The sequence below is a fragment of the Ambystoma mexicanum genome, chromosome 8, assembly GCF_040938575.1.
Source record: "Ambystoma mexicanum isolate Mex_15411 chromosome 8, UKY_AmexF1_1, whole genome shotgun sequence".
Taxonomy (NCBI): domain Eukaryota; kingdom Metazoa; phylum Chordata; class Amphibia; order Caudata; family Ambystomatidae; genus Ambystoma; species Ambystoma mexicanum.
The window spans coordinates 1,609,627,644-1,609,639,995 of NC_090929.1; the positions used below are offsets into that span (position 1 = coordinate 1,609,627,644).

The 12,352-nt window shown below is 52.3% G+C and overlaps 1 protein-coding gene across 1 annotated transcript in view; it reads left to right on the forward strand.

Moving 5' to 3' along the window:
- Nucleotides 1-12,352, forward strand: part of NHLRC2 (NHL repeat containing 2) — a 1,194,979-nt gene that overhangs the window by 902,622 nt on the left and 280,005 nt on the right. The window lies entirely within an intron of this gene.

Genomic DNA, 12,352 nt, shown 5'->3' on the forward strand with positions numbered 1-12,352 from the left:
GAGGGACCATCATGCAAAAACTGCTGCTCTTCATCAAAGCACCCTGGAAGCCAGTTCTGTGAGTCTGACATCCAGAGAAGGGGTCCGCCGAGAATCCCGAAGAGAGCGCCTGGACATCGAGGGTCATCCAAGTGCATTGGCATCGACTGGGGTCGGAAGATTTCCGTGACCACTGAAAGCCAAGTCGAATTGTGTTGCCCAGAAGCGGGGACACCATGGCGCCTTGCTGCTCGATGCCTGAAGCCGAGAAAGCTTTACCTTGCGTAAGAAATTTGAAAGAGGGCCCCCTTGCCATCATCACCAACCGTTTTTGTCCCACCTGAGAAAGTCGAAGATTGCAGGCTCTAGAGGAAAGTCAGTCTGTGGTTTTCCCGCCTCCAGAAGCTGACAAAGACGCCCGAGGATGCTGACGGAGTGAAGATCTGAGGTTCAGCCCATGGTGGAGTCCTGATCGCCAAAGTTATCCCGAGGTACATGCTGCGGCTGCAGCAGGACAAGGCCAGCGGACCACCGACCGGGACACACGACATCTGACGCCCGGGCGTGCATCCATCACTGCCGAAGGTCTTTCGAGTCCACAGAGTCTTATTTGCAGCACGAAATATTTTGCATTGGGGCCTACTGCACGCCACACCTTCCTAGGACTTCCATCATCGAGGAAACGATTGGTCGTCGAAGAGCACTGCAAAGGTCGAAGCTGCTTTACCACTGAAAGTGTTCTACTTTTCCTTGAGGATCTCTACACCCAGTGGCTCCTTCTTCAAAGGGGCTCCATCCTCCAAAGATACCGTAGAAGAACCGTCTAAGAAACTCTCCCACTTCAGGTACATTGGGGTGGTTGAACTTTCTTACCAAGAAGCAACGCTTACTGAGTACTTATGGACTGGGCTTGTTAATTCTTTTATTACAGGTTGCCCACTCAGAATTGTGCATCTATCTCCAAAGAAAGCATTCTGCCATTGCTTAACATTAACCTGACCTGCTTTCCTAGTTCTATGCTGATCCACCTTACTGAATGATTTGTGTGCTTTGTTATAACTGCCAGTAGCTGAGGCATTTTAAAGGAATCTAAAGTCTAGGTGTGGTACCACATAGAACTGTACAGATTTGTTATTATAGTATTACCAGAGTACAACGTGTGTTATTGAAATGTGTATATTCAAATGTGTATATATCTGAACCTTATTTTTATATAACGAAATGTGTTAGCACATAACATAGTGTGTGAACATTCCTCTGTGGGGGCTTGGTGACTCACTGTACTTAAGAACCAGCCCACATCACCCCCTGAGAGCTTAAACCTTGGTTGCTCGTCCATAGCTACCATATAGAGAACCTTGGCTGGGGTGCTCTGTGTCTCTACCCTGACATATAGAGGGCAGACATAGATGTACCCCCCCCTCCAGTCTTTACAGTTCTGCACATTAATCCCCAGATAAGTAAGATTAACAAAAATAGACATCTCCTGGACTGATAACACGGTGCATACCTGGTGGATGACAATGAACACGCCCAGTCATAACGTAAGAGCATAAGAGCTACTATGCTTTGGGTTTGGCGTCTTGAGCATTACATTTTTAGACTGGTTTAGGGTAGCACAATCAACGTGTTGGCGCATGGGAGCAACTAGGCGTTTATTGCAGAGCATATAGGGGGCCAGCAGGTTCATAGTATTGAATTTATTTGATCACCGGATCCAGTTCCTGTGTCCTGGGTTTTCTTACCTGCTCGTATTGATAGGGTTACAAGCCATTTCTTGCCCGTTGGTGGTAGGTCGAGTGACCAAAACGGTCCCATACATGATTTTAGGTGAAAGGCCAGGTTCTGAGTGCCTGCCAGAAAGCCATGAGTCTTCGCTGTGTCGAATTGGGGAGGTACTGAGTTCCACAATTTTGGTACCAGGTTTGAGTGGTCAGACCCTCCAATCCTGGCTGAATTGGAGTTAGGAACCACTAGGAGGTGAGCTGTACTTGACATTAGGGTGTGGGTTGGGAGGTAAGACATCATCTTTTCTTGGAGGTATTTGGGGACGGCTTTGTGCATCGCTCGGTGAGTAATGCACAAGATTTTGAAGGTGGCTCTTCGTCCAATTGGGAGCCAGTGTAGGGTATGGAGAGCATTTGAGATCTGATCGTTTCGTCCCAGTGCAAGAAGCAGTCTGGCAGCCGTGTTTTGGACTCTTTGGAGATTGTTTAGTTAGTAGGCCGTTGCACCCGGGTAGAGGGAGTTTGCATAGTCGAGTCTGGACATGGCAATGGACATAATTGCAGCCACTCTATTGGGCAGGTGAGGTAAGGGAAGATGCACTTCAGAAGCCTAAGGTGTAAGTGACAGGATTTGGATACATTGTTAATGTGGTGAGACAGAGTTAGGTCAGAGTCCATTCTGAAACCAAGGTTTTTGACAGTGGTGGAGGTAGGGTAGTGGGGGGTGACGAGGAAGGGTGGCCAGGGAGACGGTTGTGGGAATAGAGCTGTATTGTCACACACCACAATATCAGTTTACCCTGGGTTCCAAAGGAGGTGGTTACTGGTCATCCAGAGGTCAATGTCTGTGAGACATGCTGCTAGGTCAGAGCAAGGATAGGAGGTCGATTTGGGAACTCTCAGGATGATTTGTGAGTCATTGGCGTAGTTGTAGCAGGTGAAGTTGTGAGAACGGATGATGCCAGGCTCAGGGGGTCATGTAAATGTTGAAGAGAAGGGGTGAGAGGCAGGCTCCATGGGTTAATCCAGTGCTTACTGGGTGTGCAGTGGAGAGGAAAGGAGGCAATAGGTGTTTTTCTGAATGTTAGTGAGGAATGAGGCGATCCAGTTGAGTCTCGAATCTCGGATTCCTAGAGAGTGTAGTCTCTCAAGGAGGACTGTATGGTTAACAGTGTCAAACGCTGCCAAGAGGTCAAGACGAACAAAAGCTGTGCATCATTCTGAGTCTGCAGTGGCTTTGAGGTCATCCCAGATAGAGATCAGTGTGGTTTCTGTTCTGTGGCATGGACAGAATCCTGATTGCGGGATGGAGTCATGGAGTAGTTGGGCACGTCAAACAAGATATTGAAGTCCCTCAGTAGGGTGAGTGCTGGGTGGTTAACTAATGTGGCTGCTAGCGAGTTGTATAAGCTGTTGGTGAAATGTCTTATGCATTTGGGGGGCCTGTAGATGAATAGGAAGCTGTGCGATGGAGTGGGCAGCAGAGAGAGTTTGACTAGAAGGGATTCACAGTTGGCTGTGTTTGGGTGATGGAAATGTGAGGTTTGTGGAGGACGGCTACTCTGCCTCCTCTAGAGAGGGTCTGTTGTGGGTGATGAGCGAGTAGTCCGTGGTAATGCTTTGTGTGTGATTGGTTTGAAATTGTCCGAGAACCATGTTCCAGTGATGAAAATAAGATTAGGATTGTCAGAGGTTATGAGGTCCTAGATGCTGTCTGTTTTTGGCCACAGAGCAAGCATTGAAAAGGAGGCAGATGACTTAGTGGGATGTTGCGGGGCAGTGCTTCCCCGGGTGTCTGGGTCTCTCAGGACTTGGTTGGGCAGAGTGGCCAGTGGGATGGTGTTGGTCACTGGGAAGGATGGTGTGATCGGTTGGTCTGGATCGGTCAGTGTGACTGGAAGGACAGTGCGGAGGGATTCTTAAGTAAGTAAGTGGAGCTGGGGCATTCAATGGAGTCAGGCTTTGGGCTATTTGGTTTGGTCCCCAGAGAAAGGGTGATGTGGTGATGTTGTAGGTAGTTTGGGATGGAAGGGGGAAAGGTTGTGTTCAAATAGGGAAGTGGGATGCATGGGTAACAGAGAGGGTGTGATAGAGGGCCTAGGAAGGGGGGTGGGTAGACTGATGCAGGGTTGGCGAGTCATTTATAGTTGAGGTACAGGGGCGGTCTCTGATCATTTTGTGTTTTGGGGTGCTAGAGGTGTGTGCGAGAGGGTAGGTGGGGGTCTGTGTAGAAGGGGATGAGGTGATCGTTCAGGAAAGGGCAAGACGTGCCTTACTGAGTGAGGGGAATGGCGTGGCCAGGGGTGATCTGGTGGTGGTGGTGTTGGTGGTGGTCGGGGGGTGGAGAGGTTATGTGGTCTGAGGTCATGTTTTTCGAGGGAGATGTGGCCGAGGTAGGTGAAGAGAATGTTAGGCCGGTGGTGTTGGTAGGGGTAGGGGTGGAGAGCAGTGGGAGTGGTCTTTGGCTATCAAAGCACCATCTGGATTACTGGGGGGGGGTTGGAGAGGGTGTGGGACGGGTCAGAAATGCATGTTGAGTAGCTCTGATCTTTCCATAGTGGGTCCCTGCTTCTGTAATTCCGACGCAGGCCTCCTCCTCCTTTGGATGCCTGATCCTGGCCTCTCCGACTATGGCCACCATCTACAGACCCCCTGGCCAGGTCGCCCTCTTCCTCTGAGTGGGCTGACCTCTCCTCCTCTCTCCTTGCCTCTACCTCTCAACTTCGCCTCAGAGATCTCAACATACACCTGGGTGCTTCTAATCCCTCCTTGGGGCTCTTCTGCAACCTATGCGATACTCTGTCTCTTTCCATTCTACCGTCTGGTCCAACACACTCTGCCGGGCACACCTTGGATCTTCTCATCTCCTCAGACATCCCCCTCTCGAACCCTCTCACCACTCCTCTGTCTTGGACTGACCACTTTCTGCTCTCCCCTCACCTGAAGCTCTATGTCCCCCAGGCTAACCCCACCCCAGCACTGCCACCTACCTTCTCAGTCATTCGGCCCATGAAGTGTGTGTCGTTCCCCTCTTTTTTAAGGTGAGAACTGTAAAGCGTATGTCACCTTATCTGATTGCATGCATTCTTGTTATCCTTAGGATATAGAACGGCATGTCTGAGTGTGATGTGTTCTGTGGGATCTAGGAATGTGTTCTTTGTCTGTTTGAGCTGCACAAACAGGGTCCCTCCAGTGGGACCCTACTATTCATGACATTTTGGGATATTTTATAACTTTTTAGTGCTGGATGCCTACTGGTAATGTCAAACTGTCAGCCTTATTGGGAATGTCCAACCGGGAGATGATGGAAATGCAAATTGGGTCCTAAATGGGGATGTTGGCTTAAATGGAAATGACAAACTTGTAGTTAACTGGGACTGCCAAGCTAGGAGCTTCTTAGCAGTGTGAAGCTTACTTGGGATGTCAAGCTGAGGGTAATAAAAGCAACGGGAGTGAGTGAGTGAGTGAGTGAGTGAGTGAGTGAGGGTGGGGGAGTGGATGTAAGTGCCAACGTGATTTAGGCAGTGACTCTCCTGCCGACTGTGAATTCACAGTGACCTAGATGGAAGTGTGGAAGTGGGTCAGTCACTGAGTACGAGTGTGACAATGACTATGTGTGTGAGTACTTGCGTGTGTTCCGAGTACCCTGCCATCTCTAAATTGGTAATGTAATTTAATCACTTGGCATAATGTAAATTGCTAATGATGGCCAAAGTACTTCTTTTGGGAAACCTGCAATGGTATGCTAACTGGGCCTAATGTAAAATATAATCATGTGTTAGCTAGATTCCAATACATACCATACATAAGAGAGGATAGAATAATATGCCTTTTCTCCAGCATGGGGTCTGCCATGGATTCACATGCTCATGAATATTCCCCGTCGTCAGGCTGGGAATCCTCGGTAAAGAAAAAATCAGTATCAGTTTCGTTTCTGATCTGTCTTTCTTAGTAGTAACCAATCACTGGTCTCTGGGTCATACTGCCCCCAGCCAATGACTGCCCTCTCCCTAAGCCCCGCCCCTGGCAGCCATGCTCAGATTTTTACCGCACGTTCAAGTGTTGGGAGTCCTCGTGCTATAGCTCTCAAGCTTTGACTCCGTTTTTGGGATTTTTCAAAGAGTTTAATCTCATTTTTTCGGTCAATCGAGCCTCAAGCTCCACCGTTTATACTTTTGATCAACGGGGACCCGTTTCGGAATTTTCTATGCCCCTCAAGGGCAAAGCTTTCGTCGAGTTACGCTTCTTGGAGGATTCCAGAAGGTCTGAGGCCTACCTCGTGGACATGGCCCAGGACAAGGGAAGCTCGACACCCGGATCCAAGCTTTTCAGGAACTGCCCTGGATGCGGATTACAGAATGTTTTCAAGGAGGATGAGCATTCGAGATGTCTCTACTGCCTTCACGAAGACAAGACGCACGTGGGAAAGGACTGTGCATTTTGCAGGAACCTGTCGGAACGGACTATGAGGGATCGTCGCTCCCGCCTCGCCAGCTGGCTGGAGAAGGGCCCAGCAGGTGAGAAGTCCGAGCGGTCTTCTAAGTCCTGTGATGACGCCCCGGCGAGGGGGGGCCCAACAGAAGGTAAAGCACTGCGAGTCCGCGGGCACTGGGAGCGCCGAAGGGTCGGCTCCTCAGCTGCCAGGCAGGGCGCACTTTCACCAACGCCATCAACCACGAGCCAACGCTCTGGCTCGAGGAAGAGCAAATCTGAGAACTCGGCTAAGCTTCTGGAGAGGCCCCGGTCGATCTCGAAGGGATCAGCCGAGGGGGAGCGAGGCAGTGACCCCTCCCCCAAGGTGAAGGCCTAAAGCACGCCCAAGGTGGTGAAGGCCTTGATTCACCCAGTGAAGGCCTCTATCAAGGGAGTCACGGCGGCCCTGGCGAAGCCTGTGGCGGCTAACCCAGTGGAAGCGACCTCGGGGCCCAGAGTTTCCCTGCCGCCACGGAAGGAATCCTCTTTTCAGCCCATCGATAAGACCTCCCGTGAAGACCCCAGTCATGAGGGGCCTCAACAAGAGGTTCGAGGAGGTCCGGTCCCATGGGGGGAACCCTGAGGAGGCGGACAAAGAGAGCGACGGTGGCGCCGACGAGGCTCCCGTGGAGGAGGAGTAACCATCACGCCCGTCGCAGCCAGTGCCCAAGCCTCAGGACAACTCGGTGGCCATTTTGATAAGGAAGATAAGGAAGAGATTACCCCTAACCCCAACGAACCGGGCCCGTCGGGAAGCCCTCTGAACAAGCAGAGGAGAGTTCACCCCCCCGCATTTCCAGTCCTGGCGGCCCGCTCAGCCGTCATCTCCGTCTCCTAGGGATGACACGGGAACGGATACGGCCATGGCGGGGACGGATGACGACGGTGGTGACCACGAGATGGGCCTTCCATCACCACTCCCTCGGGCCTCCCCACCCGACGAAATTGGTTCCTTCCACGCCATGATTGCCAGGGCATCCGAGCTTTTTCGGCTCTGCCCTCAGAAACAGAAGAAGGAAGGTTTCCTCTATCAGCGGCGCGTGGCCAAGAGGAAGAGGGTCCTCGCGGTACTGTTGATTGACTATATCTGGGAGGAGGGACTTGCTCTCCTGAAGAACCTGCCTACGACGCCTGCCAAGCGGGATCGTTACGAGAAGAAGTACCGGGTCCCCGATTCCGCCCCTTTATGCCTTTAGGATTCAGCCGACCCCGGATTCGGTCATCTCGGCGGCCGCCAAGAAGAAGGCGGCGGGGGCGTCATCCTCAACTTCGACCTCCCCACCCGACGGCGAGGGGAAGAAGCTGGACGCCATGGGACGACAAGTCATCTCGTCTGCTGCGATGACAATTAAGGCGGCCAACGCCCTAGCGATTGTGGCCCGCTACGACAGGGAGCTGTGGTACAAGATCGCTCCCCTACTGGACTTCCTACCGGACGACAAGAGGTCAGAGGCCCTGGAGATCCTGCAGGAAGATGAGGTGGCGTCAGAACACGCCATAACAGTGGCCACGGACATCGCTGACACCGGATTACGCCAGTTGGGGAACAGTGTTTGCCTTCGACGGCGGGGATGGCTCAAGGCAACTGATTTCCGCCAGGATGTGCAAACCAGAGTTTTGGACATGCCCTTCGACGTGAACAACCTATTTGGAAAAACAGTGGATGAGTCACTTCAGGCCATCAAGACCGACACGGAGACGGCTCGGGCCTTGGGAGTGTTGCAGCAAGACGGCCTCCCTTTCGGAACGCCGGAGGCAGACAGGGTGCCTCCAAGGTATCCGGCGGCAGCTCCTCGACGTACCGCCGGGCAGCCCGCTCCCCTCACAGGAGGCCTACAGAGGACACGGCAGGTCAGGAGGATCTCATTGTCGTCGCCAAGGAGGCAAGGCTGCCTCCAAGCAGGACTGAACCGGCCATAGCGTCGGGCCCCCACCTGAGCAACCCGGTGGGAGGCCGGCTGGCAAAGTTCGTCAGCGTGTGGGAGTCCATCTCCACCGACCGTTGGGTGCTGGATGCCCTGGCCCACGGGCACACTCTCAAATTTCTAAGGAAGTGCCCCTGCATTCCTCCCGTGGCCAGGAAGGAAAATCACGTCCCTCAACTGCTGTTAGAAGTAAGGGCGATGCTCAGGAAAGGTGCCATCAAGCTCGTCCCCAAGAGGCTCCGGGGCTCCGGATTATACTCAAGGTACTTCCATGTCAGAAAGAAGACAGGCCGTTGGTGCCCCATCCTGGACCTGCGGCGATTAAACAAATACATCAAGGCGCGGATGGTCACCCTCCAGCACGTGCTGGGACAGCTCGAGGAAGTCGACTTCCTATCGTCGCTGTACTTGGAGGATGCTTACTTCCACATCCCCATTCTAAAAGGACCCTGAAAGTTTCTCAGATTCGTAGTCCAGTGGCGGCACTAACAATTCAAGGCCCTGCCATTTGGGCTGAAGTCGGCACCCAGGGTGTTTACCAAGTGCCTCAGACCAATGGCGGCGCGGCTGCGCCTGCGGGGGATCCACGTCTACCCTTAACTGGACGATTGGCTCATCTGTGCAAGGACAAGAGAACTCGCCGTCAAACACACAGCGGAGACCGTCCAACTTCTCACGGACCTGGGATTCTCCATCAACTACTCGAAATCCTGGTCCCGTCGCAGGTCGCACTGTTTCTGGGAGCCAAACTCGGTATATTGGCGTGATTGGCTTTGCTTTCTGAGGAAAGGACGAAGGCCATCTTGGGCAAGGTGCAGCGCCTGCTGGCCACGGACGTGGCTGTTAGGGAGAATTCTCTGTTTAGGCTGAATTTCCTAACCTAGTGAGTCCCCCAGCAGCTTTGCTGGATTTTTGGGGTTTATTCTTTTCTCCTGCCAAGAGTGAGACTCTTACCCTCACTCTTGTGCATGATTTGAGTGTGTTTCTTTGAATCTAGATGTGCTTAATGGGCTATGGGGTCTTTTACCCCATAGGTGTTCATGTGTTTTTGTGATGTTTGTTACACAGCACCCTCAGTGCAGTAACGCAGGGGTGTCATAGTGACCCCCCAGTATAGACTCCAGACCCTGGGACTGACTACTGTCTCCCAGGGCATGTAAAGTCACCATTGACTTTACTAGTCTTAAATTCTGAACAGAACCAGTACAAACCATCATATTGTGGACGTACTGGCTGGGGCAATTCCATTGCCCCTGGGTCTGTTAGTCGTGGGGGCACGTCTCCGTCCCCCCTGATCGAGTTTTGGCTGGTGGCAGTGGATACTACTTTTTATATTCAACCGCAAATATTTTCCTATGGGATTTCCCATTGTTTTAGGCTACTATCTTTATTTAATTATTTACGGTAGCCTCGAACATACCGCCGGTTTATTTAATTAATATTAATTCTCCGGTTGGTATTTTTTGCCAAAACTTGATTCTAAAATGGCGTTTGTGTTCTCTTCTGTGACTCCAACCCAAGTCGAGCACTTTGTTCCACTTTTTGGCGGGCTTCTCCACAGAAGCCCTCCAAAGTGGTGCCACGCTGCCTGGGGTACTTAGGAGGGGTGGAGGGAGATTTAGGCACCCTGAACTGAGTTGCCTAGGCAACTCAAGTCGCACTCCGTCCTGATTGGCCCAAGTGGTGAGCCGGCCGGCTCACCACTTAGCATGTTTGAGTGACAGCTAGGCTGAGTGAATGGGGGTTTTCTGCATAAAAGCAGGGATTTGGGGACTAGAACTTCAGAAGTCGCCACAGGACCTAAGAATCCGACGAGGGAGAAGCTGAGCCGACCTGCCACGATGCCACCACCGGTGGAGCCCTGCTGAACCATCTCACCACTTTTCCCAACGACAGAGGAGATCTCCCGCCGTATAGTCTTCTTCCTTTGACTGGTGGGGATAACCAGTTTCACCGTCTTTTCGCCTTCCCGACGTACCTCGTGGCCGCCTTACCTGTGCCAAGCACCCCGGCAACCGGGATAACACGTTTTACCACGACCGCGAACAAAGGTACCACCTTTAACCGGAAAACTCTGCGGCTGGTTTCTTCCCTGGTAGTGCAACGACCTTCATCTTTCCTCCAAGTCGAGATCTTCTCTTCCCCTGGACGACGACGCGACTTGCACCCACTGCCAGGAACAACTGCCACCGCTGGAGGATCATTCCCACTTAAGGTACCGTGTCCCGCTTGGCTTCCCTTGCTACCGACTGTACGGGGTAGATTTAGCCCTTTAGCCCCCGGCTTTCGAACCTGGGTTAGCCTGGGACACCCTGGCTAAACTTTCCTAAGCCTCTCTAAACTCTTTTTGAACCCTTTGCAAGACTTTCTAAGCCTAGTGTAACTGTGTGATCTTGGGCGCATTTGTGCTCTGCTCTCTCTAAGAGTGGGCCCAGCCTTTGGACTTTGGCTCACCAGTGACCTTTGCTCTTCTGCCTTGCGAACAGTGTTCCTGAATCTTAGAGTGGTGTACCTTTCCATATTCTGTCTTTTTCCCTCCCTTTCTCACAAACTTATTGGAATGCCATCTAGTTAAGCGCTCACCTCTGTATGAAAATAAGTGTTTTACTGTGACTTATCTGATAAGGAAAAAGGGGTGTATATATTACAATAGTAACTGTGTTTAGAATATTTTACAACAAGAGTGCTGGAGTGTTTCAAACAGTGTGTTTTTAAATAAATAATTATATACATTGATACCAAAGCTCTGGTCAGTGTTTGCTTGTATTGGTGTGTCTGAGTGCCTATTGTGTATACTTTGCATACTGCCTAACTCTTCTTGACAGAAGTCTGACTGCTCAGCCACAGCTACCAGGTAAATCTGGGCGGTACAGACTGCTACCAAGTGGGTTTACTGCTAACACCTGTAGTCCTAAATCTTTTGCAGTGTTCCCTAAGGGAACTGCACAGGTTTCTGCCTAACAGTGGCCAGGGTGAGATCCATCAAGGCCCTGCTCGGAATGATGTCCTCATGCATCTACCTGGTGCGCCTGTGCAAGCTACGGATGCATCCTCTACAAGAGTTCCTCGACGCCCGTTGGATACAAGCGACTGGCAGCTTCGAAGACAGGATCCCGCTCAACAAGGCTTTCTGCCAAGCGATCCGATGGTGGGGCACCCGCACGCATCTCGCGGCGGCCAAGGACTTTCAGACCCCGGTACATCAGGAGACGGTGACGACGGACGCCTCCCTGGAGGGATGGGGAGTGCACATCGGAGATCTTCACGCGAGAGGCCTTTGGCTCCCGGAGGAGAGGTCTCTCCACATCAACATCCTGGAGCTCCGAGCAGTGTTCTGGGCCCTCAGGTCGTTTCTCCCGTCCCTCAAGGGCAAGGTGGTGAGGATCTTCACCGACAACACCACCACGATGTTCTACATCCGGAAGCAGGGAGGCACCAGATCCAGAGCCCTGTCCAAGGAGGCCTAGGATCTGTGGCACTGGGCCGTCGCCCATGGGATGTTTCTGGTGCCCTTCCATCTAGCAGGAATAAAGAACTTCATCGCCGACTCACTCTGCAGGGAGCTGTGCTCGTGCCACGAGTGGGAGCTGCGTCAGGATGAGGTGGATCAACTTTTCCAACGATGGGGCAAACCCCAGATCGACCTGTTTGCAACGGCGACAAACTCCAAGTGCCAGAGGTTCGCCAGGAGGCTATCCCAGCCGAGGAGCATGGGCGATGCTTTCTCGTTCCCCTGGGACGGCCTGTTCCTGTATGCATTTCCTCTGTTGCTGCTCCGACTCATCAACCAACTCAAGAGGTCCCGGTGCAGGATGATCCTCGTCGCACCGGCTTGGCCGAGACCGATCTGGTTCCCGGACCTTCTGGACTTGTCAGCATTCCCCTCATTCAGACTGTCGACGGACGCAGATCTTCTCTCCAGAGAAGGAGGCGCCATCCTCCATCACGACCCGGAGTCGCTGAACTTGCAGGCCTGGCTCCTGCAGTACTAGAGTTTGGAGGGTACGATATCCCGGCGGACTGCAAGGAGGTGCTTGCAAAGGCCAGGGCGTCCTCAACTCTAAAGTGCTACGGACACAAGTGTAAGAGGTTCTCTGTCTGGTGCCGTGCACAGAAGATGAACCCTCAGCGAAATATGGCCCCTCAAGTGCTGCCGTACCTGCTGTCGCTGGCCAAGGCGGGGCTGGCTCACGCTTCCATCAAGATCCATCTTGCAGCGATTTCACGTTACACCAGAACTACGGGACG